A 12352-nucleotide genomic window follows, 5' to 3' on the forward strand; every position below is an offset into this window, starting at 1 on the left:
TGTGGCAGCAAGATGTTTTTGAGGAATCTCACGGACGCTTGCGGCTAAAGTTACTTTAAGTGGCAAGTACGCCAAACGCCGTAGTCGCGCCGCCATATTTGTTCCAGCTATGTCAGCGCGCACGTGGCTTCGCAACCTGTGTGGCTCTTGAATGAGCGCATTTCTTCAAAACGAGACCTTCAATAAAGTCTCGTTTTGTTTCCCTTCCGTGCTGACAAAGAGCTGTCAGAAAAACGGAAGCGTACAATACCTCAGGAAGAGACTTGTGACTTCACTTTCGAAACTAAATATGCGCGTGTTTGTGAAAAGCGCTTTCACGCCGCCGACATCACTCGTGTCGAGGAATTTACTGTGAACTGCGTAGCGGTATCACTATGACGGGGGAGGCCAGCGCTCCGGCCGTACGCTGTCCCAAAGATTTTCGAAGGCCTTCCAAGATAATTGACAATTGTCTAATTCACGTAGGCGTTTCAATGTAGCTCGGAAGCAGGGGGACCGCGGCGGTCCCAAATTTAGTGATAACAGTCGGAGTTATCCCTATCGAAAAATCTCATATGGATACATATGTGTTTCATATGAAAGTTTATGTGTCTCATATAGGCTCATATGAAATGATATGAGGTCAATATGAAACACATATCAGCCCTTATGTGTCTCATATAAGACACGTATCAGCACCTATGTGTCTCATTTCAGCAGATATGTGCCTCGTTTAAGGTAATATGGACCTCGTATGAGCTGAAACGTGTCCCTCATGTCCCTCATATGGACTGATATGTGTCTCTCAAGCCACTGATACGAATGATAATATGGCTCATATGACCTCATATTGCATCACATTATAGCTCATATGAATATTTTGCATATATGTCTGGTACAGATTCATATGCATTACATTTCACCCTGTGTCTTTCACATGGCTCATTTTTTATTTTAATTTATTTGTGCAATCACAGGCATCGAAGAGCATTGGATGAGGGGAACATATAAAAAGCATACAGAAATAATAATCTACTACTACGGTACATTGGACGCGGTACAATCAAATACATGAAAGGAGCATATTGTTGATCCAAAACAGGGTAAGAATGAAACCGAACACGATAACAGAAAATGCAAAGAATGAAATGCGAACATAAAAAAAAACGTGCAACTAAAACAGTGGTACACGTACGTACCCAAAGACATTAGTAACACTTGAGTTCATAACTAAATGTTTTCAGGGGATAAAAACTGATCCCTCCACTGCATGGATAAGTAACTGCACCTTTGGGATACTCAATTCCATGCATCACACCATTTCACCCTATAACAGCATGATATATATCATGAGCATATATGCCACTCTGATGCTGCACTGTATTTGTTTTTTCAAAGCTATGTACCGGATACATACATTCCCGGAACAGTTTATTTACAACACATCAGTGTAAAATATTAGAAGTATATAATTAAAATATGACAGCATGAAATGAGACCATATTTTAAGTAGCATATCGATTAATTCACTACTATGGCTCAATGATGTTCAATTAAAAGTACTCGACACTGCATAAACATGACAAAATTGTTGAAGTTTTATACAGAGCGAGATCCTTCTTTGTTAAATCAATCTCAGAATGGAACTGTTCAACAGAGGTGCAAATGTGTTGTGTTAATAAAAATGTATTTCCTTCCAAGCTGTAACCCCCCCCCCCTGTAATGATGTCAGGTGCTGTGGGTACTATCTGAATAGAAAATAACAAAAGAATGCAGCCTATATAGAGTTGAATTTTTGCAATGTTTTGAAGCCAGATTCCACGTCCCCAGTCCTGACGAGCTGCTGCACATGGCAACTGAAAATATGGGCTGATACACATTCACAATGCCATGAAGAATAGGCTGAAAACCCTGCTGGGAATTAACAGCTGCTACAGGGTAAGCCTTGGCAAGTCCATCCTGACCACTCCATTGCTATTGGACACAACAGGGTAGCCATAAATACAGTGCCTCCATCAGGCAGGAGGAACTGCAAGGAGACGCCAAGCCTGATACCCCTTCTCTCCTCTTCTTTCGTCGGGTTTCACATAGTACAATTGTAGCATCTCTGTCTGACTGATCCCGTGAGGGTAGCTAGTATGTCCGCCATCCTGTTTCATCTTAGATTCCAACGTCTACCTTCTTATCAACTCTGCAGTATGCAATGTGTTAAGCAGCAAAAATGGCCCAACACTTAGCTTAGAAACAGGGTGGCATCAGGATGGGTTTTAGTCTACAAGTGGCAGCACTTGGTTTAAGTCATTAAGTTCAAAAGAACACTACAAAAGCTAGGTCAGTGACATGTGCTGTGCTGTGACATAAATGGCCTGTTACACTAAAACAAGTAGTAAATTTTACAGGCTCATCACAAAGCAGCAGAGCTAGATTAAATGCAGTGTAGTTAGCTCAATTTTGCGGTCAGTCGGCAAAGCTAATTTAGCAAGCTGTTGCAGATAACATATAGCATCTTCTAGGGAGCCCAATGCTTGATTATATGTCCGAAGTGATCAGCCATTACAGTGTACCTTAATAGCAGGATATACGAAACAAATGTTTGAATTCTGACATCACACAGAATAGCAGGTGCCACCATACCTATTGCTTCGTGGCTGTGGAGCTTGGATATGGAAAAATGTAAACATGACTGTACCATAGCTGTGTGCTGTCAGTGCGCATTGAAGAATAAAATGCAGGTGATCAATTCTCAATTCATATGGAACTCTCCGCTACAATCTCTGTCATATCCAATGTGCAGCTTCGAGACATACCACATATACCATGATACCAACGCATATCCACATATGCAGACAGGAAAAGCAGAATGATGGTTCTACAAAACAACATGAAATATACAGTAATGGTAAACAGCACTAGGAAGAGGACAACAGTTCATGATATGCAGCAAAGCACTGCAACCAAAAAAAAAAAAAAACAAATGTACTTAGGACAGACACCAACAACAGATCTGGGTCATGAGTGTGCAATACTGAAGCATAAGAATAGGGTGGAATGCATTTGGCAGGTACTCCTACATCATGAATAGAAGATTGCAGTATCCTTCAAAAGGACAGCACACAGCAGCTGTATTTTGCCAAGGTTAAACTACAGAAAGAAATGTGCAGGCTATCGAAAAAGGCTGATGTTAATGTGAGGACAGCACAGACCTATGTAAAATAAAGTAAAAAAAAGGAACACAGCACAGTGGCACATGTCAGGGAAAAAAAACACAAGTGTATGATGCTCTGCCACATTGGTCGAGTGGTTAAGGCACTCAACTGCTGTCTCCAAGGATGCGAGGTCCAATCCCGACTATGGCAGCAGCTTTTTGGTGAAAGTGAAAGGCTAGGTGCCCATGTGCTATGCAATATCAGTGCACAATAAAGAACCAGAGGTGGTTGAGATTCCCTCAGCCCTCCACTATAGCATGTTTGAGTCGCATTGGGACGTTAAATTCGATCAACCAAATCAGACGAGATGACATTATAGGTGGGATCAAGCATAAATGCGCTTTAGCCAGGCATAACGCAAAGGCAACTGATGACCGTTTAAGAGGATTTGAAAAGAAAGCAAGCATAGTATGGGTTTCTAAAGAACCAGGGGGACAGGTGAGATTAAGACGTCAGTAAGATGGCTGCAGCTGGCACTGGACCTAAACCGGAAAGACGTGGGAGTGGCATTTGCCATGCAGTGGGCACTGAGTGGGATTTAGTAAAAACAAAATATGCCATTATATCAATGGCATAATGAAAGATATATTATATGAAAGTTTGCCGAAATATAGTAGACATGAAACTGTTACAAAAAGAGCTTCTTTGCCCGTTTGAACGTTTTCCTCTGACTTATAAGCCAACATAAAAGCTATATTTTATGTAATTTTTTCTCTTTAACGTAGTGAATTGTGAATTGACTGAGCAAAAAAAAAGAAAAAACAATCTAGAACATGTGATTTTTTGTCCAGGCCCTTTACTCTAGTCCCAAGTCTATAAAAAAAAATAAGCCCTTCTGCACTCTTAATCTCAGCATTGTACAAAAAGCCATTTTGGAGAAAAACGTGCAAATAGATAAATGTGATACATAAAATTGTAACTCACAAACATTTTCTTGAAACACCTTGTTTTTTTTTTGTAAGAAATTCTGTGCATTATTTGTGCAAACTCTCCTTAAAACAGCTTTCACTGCATCATTGATACATAGCATTCCGTTCTTGAAGTCGCACTCAACTTCCAAACAATGCCCGCCTAGTCCCGTTCAATGAGGTTTGGGATTCTGCAGATATAATTTTCCTCGTTGCTAAAGGTCACAAGAATGCAGGGCTTAGCTACCATACTCAGGTCAAGTGCCACCAATGGGCATTCTAGAGAAAAAAAGCACTTTATTATGTGGCCTGGCAAATTTAACTCGCATTCCTCACAAACAATTTTGCCACACAGCAATACAATTTTGCCACTGCTTGGGCATCCGACATTGACCACCTCGAAAATTCTCTTTATAACAAAAAATTCTTCCTCATACGATTCAATAACACTGCTGTCACTTTTGATTCCCCTCCTATATTCCCGGCTATGCATCACAGTTCCTTGATATACAAAGCGAAAATATTCTTGCACTTGAGGTACGCTGCTCAAAAACAACTCCAGAGCAGCTCTCTCAGCTGGAAGGAGCACTGGCACATCTTTTGGTGCACCAAGCATGCAGGCACCTTGCACATAATGGGCCTTTTCCACATTGGGATAGCTAAGAAAACTGCGGCACAGCTGCATGCTCCTTGGTGGAATAACATCCAAAGAAAGCAGGAGGTGTAGTTCCTGGGACATTATTATGCGCTCCAAGATTTGGTTGGGCACACATTTTCTGCCGTAACTAACTTAACTATGTGGCCATTCCCACTCTCAAAGCCAAATGCAGAATGGGCCCACAGGGGTCCGAAGTTCCGGGCTGCTTGGGGTAAGTGCAAGAGCTGGTGCACATTGAAGCTCATGCAACGCTCCCCATACAATGATGCAGCCCGGCTTACAAACCGTTGCAGGAGGCGATCTGAAATAAAAAAAGTAAGAGTGCTATTTTATACCTAACAAAAATGAACTTATGATCGCAAAGGTAATGACCATTCAGCCAAAATGTTGAGCACTCAAAACTGGCCCAATTTGGTCTTCCTTTCACATATCCCACTGGACACGTGCATATTGTGAAAGCATCATAGCTCACTTGTACTGCTCAGGTTTCTCGATGGTAAGCCTCAACATACTAAGTGGATATATTGCTATGTTTATTTCTGTAAGAACACAAAATAAAAAAACAAGCACACAACTCATTTAAAAAAAGAGATGATGACCAAGTAAAAAATACAGAAAGCTTTTTATGGTATCCACCTTCTTGAAGTACCCCCTGTACTCTGGCAATATGCAATTGGGCTCCCAAGGCTTCAAGTTTGAAGTTGGGTACAAAGAATGGGATGGAGAAATCCTGCAGGGGAGGTACTTGCTGTACAAAATATAGAGGCAGCTGGCATGTCCTTTTTGTTCCCTGGCTAGCTTTGGGCAAGACGGCCAAAGGTTTTTTTTTTGGCTACAATTAATCAAATGTTCAATGTTAATGATGTTCAAAAAAAAGTGCAGGAAAGTTACATGCTTAGGAATTGGAGAAGAGTTTTTATTGGTTTCCTGTCAATTCCTCCATCTTGTGGCGGTGGCAGCATCGAAAAATTGCAACTGGAACAATTAGATGAGAAAAGAAGGAAAATCACTTCCCACCACCACCATCACTATCGTCCTACATCTCTCAAATTGTTCCACTGCTTCTTCTCCAATTTAGAAGAAGATAAATGGCTTTACATGCCAGAGTCTCGGACTAGTCAATTAATTCTTACCTCCTCCTCTGATTGTCAATAACTGCGCTTGCGTTCTGCGTGCTGCAAAGCTAATACTTCACTCTCGCACTAATCACAATGATCATATCTTGTTCTTTTTAGATGGGGTACATTGCAAAAGTGCAGTATGAAAGTGAGGAAGGACCGAAAACAAATGGGGGGCGGGGTCATGTGCTTTAGCTCTTCGCCACTCATTAGTGGACTGAGTGTTGGCGTTAACAGTGGACAGGGATAGGGTGACCCATGTGCCCATCCTATTGCAGATGGCAAAGCCAACCTAAGACACAAGATTCTACTCAGCATTGGGCAGCCCCCCATGGCGATCCGAAAGACTGATGCCTCAGACAGTCTGGTGAACGACAGTGTAGGAATCCTGAGAGACCCCTTGATGTTACCAGTACCTGCGAAGAAATAATTTTAACAGTGAAAGGCACAGGGTGCTAACCATTACCTTCCCTTTAAGTGATTAAAGGGAAGGTAATGGTTAGTACCCTGTGCTTTTCACTGTTAAAATTATTTCTTCGAAAACACAAAGTACAATTGCCAGTCATGCTATTAAAAAATATCTTGTTTTTTTTTTTTTTTGCAATGATGCATGAGGCACTAGTATATATGGGCACCTCTTGGTATACATCAATGACCGCTATTTATTTTCATAACTGAACTTCTTTTATACTGTTTGTTTCAACAACCAAGTAATGGTTGTGAGGCATGAAAAGATTGTTATATAATTACTGTGTCATCTTAGTTTCCAGCAATATTAAAGCCAGAGCCACAATTACAATGAATGAAGCAGCATCGAATATATGTACTGCAGTTTTTCCAAGCCTCACATGAATTATACTGACCTTTGAAGTGATAGCCAGAAAAGCTTTCGGATGTTGAAACGTAATAAGCATGAGAGAAGAAATGTGATTATTTATTTTAAGCTAGCCAACCATGTAGTGACCTATGTAATGCTTTAAATGCATCATTAAAAAGGAATCTTGGCACCAATACTTGGCACATATGCTACTTTAATCTGATCTGCACACATAGCCTTGTCATCACCATACAGAATGAAATTACCATGCTCCAGACACAAAATGCTTGAACTCACCTGCATAACTGATGGCAACAGATGAAAGTTGCTCCTGCAGAAGGATGAAAATTGCCTCACAGAGAAGGCCAAAGTGCCTCAGGTACTGAGCAGGGAGGGTGTGTAGGCAACATGGCACACAGTAGAAAAGAAGCCAGTTTCGCCATTCGTGCGCTTTCCAAAAGTGCCTCTCTTGGATTGAGCGAGGCAGACGTGTGACATGGTGTGGTGGTCTTATAGCAGTGAGCCGCTTGTTCAGTGCATTCACAGTACTTGGTCGCCCTGCACAGTTAGTACACATATGTAAGTTTACGAAAGATACAGTAGCACCAAGTACGGACATGGAAGAGGTAGGGGATAACCTAGGATGAAGTGTTTGTAAGCAAAATCTAACTGAGAAGAATTCACTCCCACTTAGCACCACTGACGTGTCATTGATATGCAATTGATGATAACTACATCAGTATATAGTGCTCGTTCAATCCCCTCACTTTGTCAGTGTTGGTACCTTTTGCTCTTGCACTTTTCTTCATTACACACTAAGAAGCCCGGCTATATGTACTGAGTAGTGTAAAATTGTTACATTAGGTACACTTTTGGAGGAAGCAACATAGTTCACTACAGAATGTTACGTCATCTGAAAAACACAAAATCTAATTGAGATCATGAACAAATGCTCACCTATGTAGAACTTCTCACGGCAGCTCGATGAGCCGAACCAGTAGTCGGTGAACTGCCTGGTAACGCCCAACAGCACACAATGCATGTACTCGACCGTGTAACAAGATACAAGGTCGAGGTACTTCAGAGGCCAGAAAGGTGATGGTCCTTTTAGACCATTGACTGGTGTCTGTAGGTCCAAGGCAAGTTTCATGTCCTTGCGGACACTATCTCCCGTCCTCTCTCTTGCAGGTGGCTCAGTTGTGGTATACAGACGTCGTCCTGAAATGCAAAAATAGTGACTTCAGTGTAAGGTCACTATTGTACAAAAACAAAATTTGAAAATAAAAAGAACATCTGTCAACAGGCCACAACAAAGAATGACAAGTTTGTTTTCAAGAAAGCTTCCAAAAAAAATTTCGCTGCAAAATACAGTCTCTACTGTAGTGAAAAGCTTTCTTTGGTAAACTCAGCAATGAGCCTGCTACTCTTAGCTAAAATAGTGCTCGTGGCATGGTCCAATGTTTTGGAGGGCCATCATGAATGTTAACTATAGTACCTCAAAATGAGATAATATTGTTGATGGCATAAAGAAATGCCATTTATTAGACTACCTGTCGGTGCCCAAAGGTGACATCAGCTAAAGACAGTATCTGCAGAGCTAGCAATTCTTTGAACAAGCTAAGGACACACCAGTCTTGAGTTCTGCACTGTCAGCAGTGATAAAGAAATCAGATTCTATTGGTAAGCAGTGGCATTTGCTAGTTCCGGAATATGAAAAGTAGTTTTGTTATGCAATCACTGCCTTATCACAACAGAATGGTTTGAATGCTATTAATATTGGTGAAGTGAAATCCTTACCTTTGTCCAGTTTCCCACAAGCTAGGCACCAGGGACATCCAAACCGGCCATTAAATTGTGTGTGGTTGCCCACAGATGCCCGGGCTGGAGCATCCACACATACACACGCAATGTACAGGTTCGACACCACAGCCATAGCACCATGCTGCCACACAACCTTGCCAACACTCTGTACAGCCTTGAAAAATTCTCCCATAAAGAGAGGCATATCCGAATGTTTGTTCCCAAACCATAATCCAGCCAAGAAAGAATTTTGAGTGCGATGAGGTTGTGGAAGTTCGTTTACACATAACTGTATCGGCCAGATTGACGAATTATTGGATTTGAAGAGTGGGCTTCCGTCGGTATTCACAGTTAAGGTTAGGTCGCTCCACTTTAAATGTTCCCGTTGCCGCAGGCCTTGGCACGCTGCCGCATCGCTTATGTCTGTCATCGTTCTGCTTCCAGCACCAACTCCCTCAGCCAATTTGGACAGACTTGCAAAAAGCACTTTTCCAACTTTTTTTGCAAGATGGTGGAGCTGCTCCTTGAGGCTCATTATGGCAAAGAAACTTCCCCTCTTCGTGACTACACTAACTTCAACTTCTGTTTTACACACCTTGCAGTAAAGTTTGTGGCTGTGTTTGCTGCTTTGCAGTAGCGATAAGCATGTTTCACAGTAAAAATGCTGTTGAACGGAACTTGTACACTTAGATGACCACAATTTTCTGAATAAGTATTTCGAATGTGGTAGGCCTGATTGTTGAAATCCAAATAAGGCATCGATCAATTTAAGTAGATCACCAAGGGCTGACCAAGTCAGCCCGTGGGCGACAACAAAGACCATTACCAACACAATTGCCTCCGCCAATGTTGTAGTCGAGCCGGGAAGCGTTTTGCGCCCGAAATCTTGAACACAACGAGCTAAAAGCTCTGTGTCATCGAACTGTGGCACAGCACCGTGCGGCTCATCAACACCATCATCTCCGCCGTCCGGATCATCGCACTCCTCAGTGCTGCAACCGCTCTCACTAGCAGCACCCATCCGTGGTTCCAGGTGGTCAATGTCTGGCAGAGCACCATCGTGGGTCTCGCTGGTGTCTCCTTCGCCACTGTCACCCAACTGAGAGCGCTGCTCACAGCTGTCAACTTCGCTACAGTTACTTTCGCTTGCAGCGCTGTTACCGGGCACGGAGACAGTCAGGTCCTTGATGCCAGAAGTTGAAGGCAGCGTTGCAGCTGCCACGCTCGGGGCATTTAGTCGTTGCTTATTGTACCACAGTGTGGAGCGTGGCACAACAAACTCGCTGCTTTCATTAGACAAATAAAGCTTGCGACGTTTCGGAGTCGTAGATTGGCTGTTGCTCATGGCGGTATGACGCAAAAAGTGCAAATGAAGACCTATTTGTGCAGGCTTCTCGATGTGCAACCAGTGTGCACCACTCCCAGACGAAAAAAAAAAAAACTGCACCGTCATTAGCTACCAATGCTATTGGCATGGGTTGGCTAGCACGGCACCATCGAGCAAGAGTGGCTGTTTCGTTTGTCTCTTGTAGTACGTTGAAAATACATATTTTCGCCCGAAAGCAATATTGGTACTTGTGTAGTAATCACATTTACGTCATGCATGGTAACGTGAAAAATTGAAGATAATTAGTCCGCGTCGTCTGCTAAAGGATGACATGCCGTTCTCTAATATACAGGATATCATTTGTTGTTTTTTTTGCCACTTACAGATTCCGAGCTGGACAGTGCCCTTGGGTTTTGGGTTATTAATCGTCCAAAATGTATGAAACCTTCTATTATATAAGTTAGTCACTGCTGCACAGAAGGCTCAGTGCGGATCGTACATATTTAGGAAATGTGGGGTAATTAAATGCAGTTGATATGGGCATCTGATTATAATAGCTGTAAGACGACCCCTTACTTCCTATTTAGATATTTGTTCGGTGCAGTGTATTCTGCTAGTTAATCTTCAATATTGTGGCGCTCCATCGCTGAGCCAGGCTGAGCCGTTCCCCTTTTGATTGCGGCGCTTGCGGTGCTTGCGGCTTGCTAGTAGTCTTTGCGCCGCCAAGCCAATCCGAGTTGATTACTAACCGTACGACGTTTCTAGCCACCATAGTTCATCCATGCGTACGATCATACTGCACGGACTGTTTCTTGGTCTTAGCAGTGTTAGCAGTGTCGTGTGCTTTGCGATAGCCAGCTTTGCTCACTCTAATCTGTCATGAGCGCGTCAATTCCTACTTACGCCTACGTAAAATACAGTGACGGCGCTAGAGCGGTCGTGCACGTGTCTTTGATACGCGACTATTCCCCGACCTCGGTAACCGAAGTTGCAAAAAAGAAGAAAGATGCCTACTGGTGCGGCGGAAGAAAAGAAGATGAGGGGTTTTATCCGGCCCAAGTAATCGAACTTGGAGGTGAGTTTTTCGATTACTTCGCTGTGCGGTCTGTCATATTTCAGTAGCGTGCCAAATACACCGCCGTGATGCATTCACAACCCATGAAATTAGCTTCTCTGATCTTAACGAAGTTTGGTGGCGAAGCTGCTTAGCGGAGAGGTGCGCGGAAACGTTATTAGTAGTGCTGACATAAGTGAGGTATATGTTCATAAATTATCGGTAACTGCATGACTGCATGAGGCGATAATGCCTAGCATTTTCGTAGCTTGTCTTGGCTTTGCTGTCACTTAAATAATGACATTTCATGATCTTCTCTCATTCATTGTGTTTCAGTAACACAGACGGATCTCGTTCAGAGAATGGCGAAAAAGAAAATTCCCGTTCCGGAATTTATTTTTGACGAAGTTCTGCCACCGCAGGAAACAGTTGAAAAGACAAATGTATGTACTGAGATAAATTTTGCCTTGTCTTGCTGCTGCCTATTGCAACAGTGAATTTTGTATAGGATTTGAGAAGTGCATAGGGCAATTCTTTTTGTCAAATCTTGGGAACGTTTTCATGCAATTTAAGCTCCAAATTGTGTGTGTTCTTTCATGACATGCTGCAACAAATGCTTATTGCTGTACAGTCATGGACAAGCTATTTTCAGACTGAGGATGGCATATGCAAGCTACAGTTAGCATCATGCAAGTGCTAAAGGTTTTAGACGATAACCAGAAATATACAGACACAGAAGGGCGCAGAGGTGCACCTGGATCGATATTATTGGTGTGAGGTGCGCCAAGTGACATTCTCTTTGTTTCGTCCTGCAGTATGTACTTCCACAATATGTGCCTGTATGCTTTTGGCTAGCACAAAAAATCAGTTTTTATCGTGTTGTCTCTAGTTTTGCAAATGTCTTTACCCTGCGTGATCACCTCAGGCTTATTGCTCCAACATTGCAGGTTAACTTAATTTGTCCATTACTGTACATATAACTCTTCTTTGTCTTCATCAGCGGTTGTCACAACAGTAGTGGGCCTTGTGCTCTGGGGACAAGAAAATGTGTGCATGCATGTTTATCACGTGTAGAAAACTGAAATGTCGTGGCATTCTTTTAATACCTGAAAGGGAATCTCATAGCATTCCTGGGCATCATTTAAGTGAGCATAAGTGGCACCACAGAATGGTCCTTTGTACACTGCTATGGTTGAGGGGGGCATGGATGAAAACTGAAAGTTAGGTTACTTGTGAGATAAATACCTAAAAAACTAGGACATTGAATATCTGCCACCGTAGCTTAGTTGTAGAGCGCTGCACTGGAGTGGGTCATGGGTTCGGATCCCATAGATGCCATGTAGCAGTTATTTCTTCTGCTTTTTAATTGTTTATTCTCAGGTAAATGTTTACGCTACTAATTTCCCAAGAATAAACACCTCAAATAAAAAAAATACCATATGTTTATTTCAGTTTCAGTGACTGTTTGCCTGGTTTATAGTTTTT

The 12352-nt window shown here is 42.4% G+C and overlaps 1 pseudogene; it reads right to left on the bottom strand.

Moving 5' to 3' along the window:
* Window positions 1-4075: 4075 nt before the first annotated feature.
* LOC146170879 (uncharacterized) lies at window positions 4076-7441 on the bottom strand (annotated as a pseudogene).
* Between the last annotated feature and the right edge of the window lie 4911 nt (window positions 7442-12352).

This window comes from Amblyomma maculatum, unplaced genomic scaffold (assembly GCF_055883805.1).
Source record: "Amblyomma maculatum isolate TAMU_Amacu unplaced genomic scaffold, ASM5588380v1 scaffold_29, whole genome shotgun sequence".
In the NCBI taxonomy this organism is placed as follows: domain Eukaryota; kingdom Metazoa; phylum Arthropoda; class Arachnida; order Ixodida; family Ixodidae; genus Amblyomma; species Amblyomma maculatum.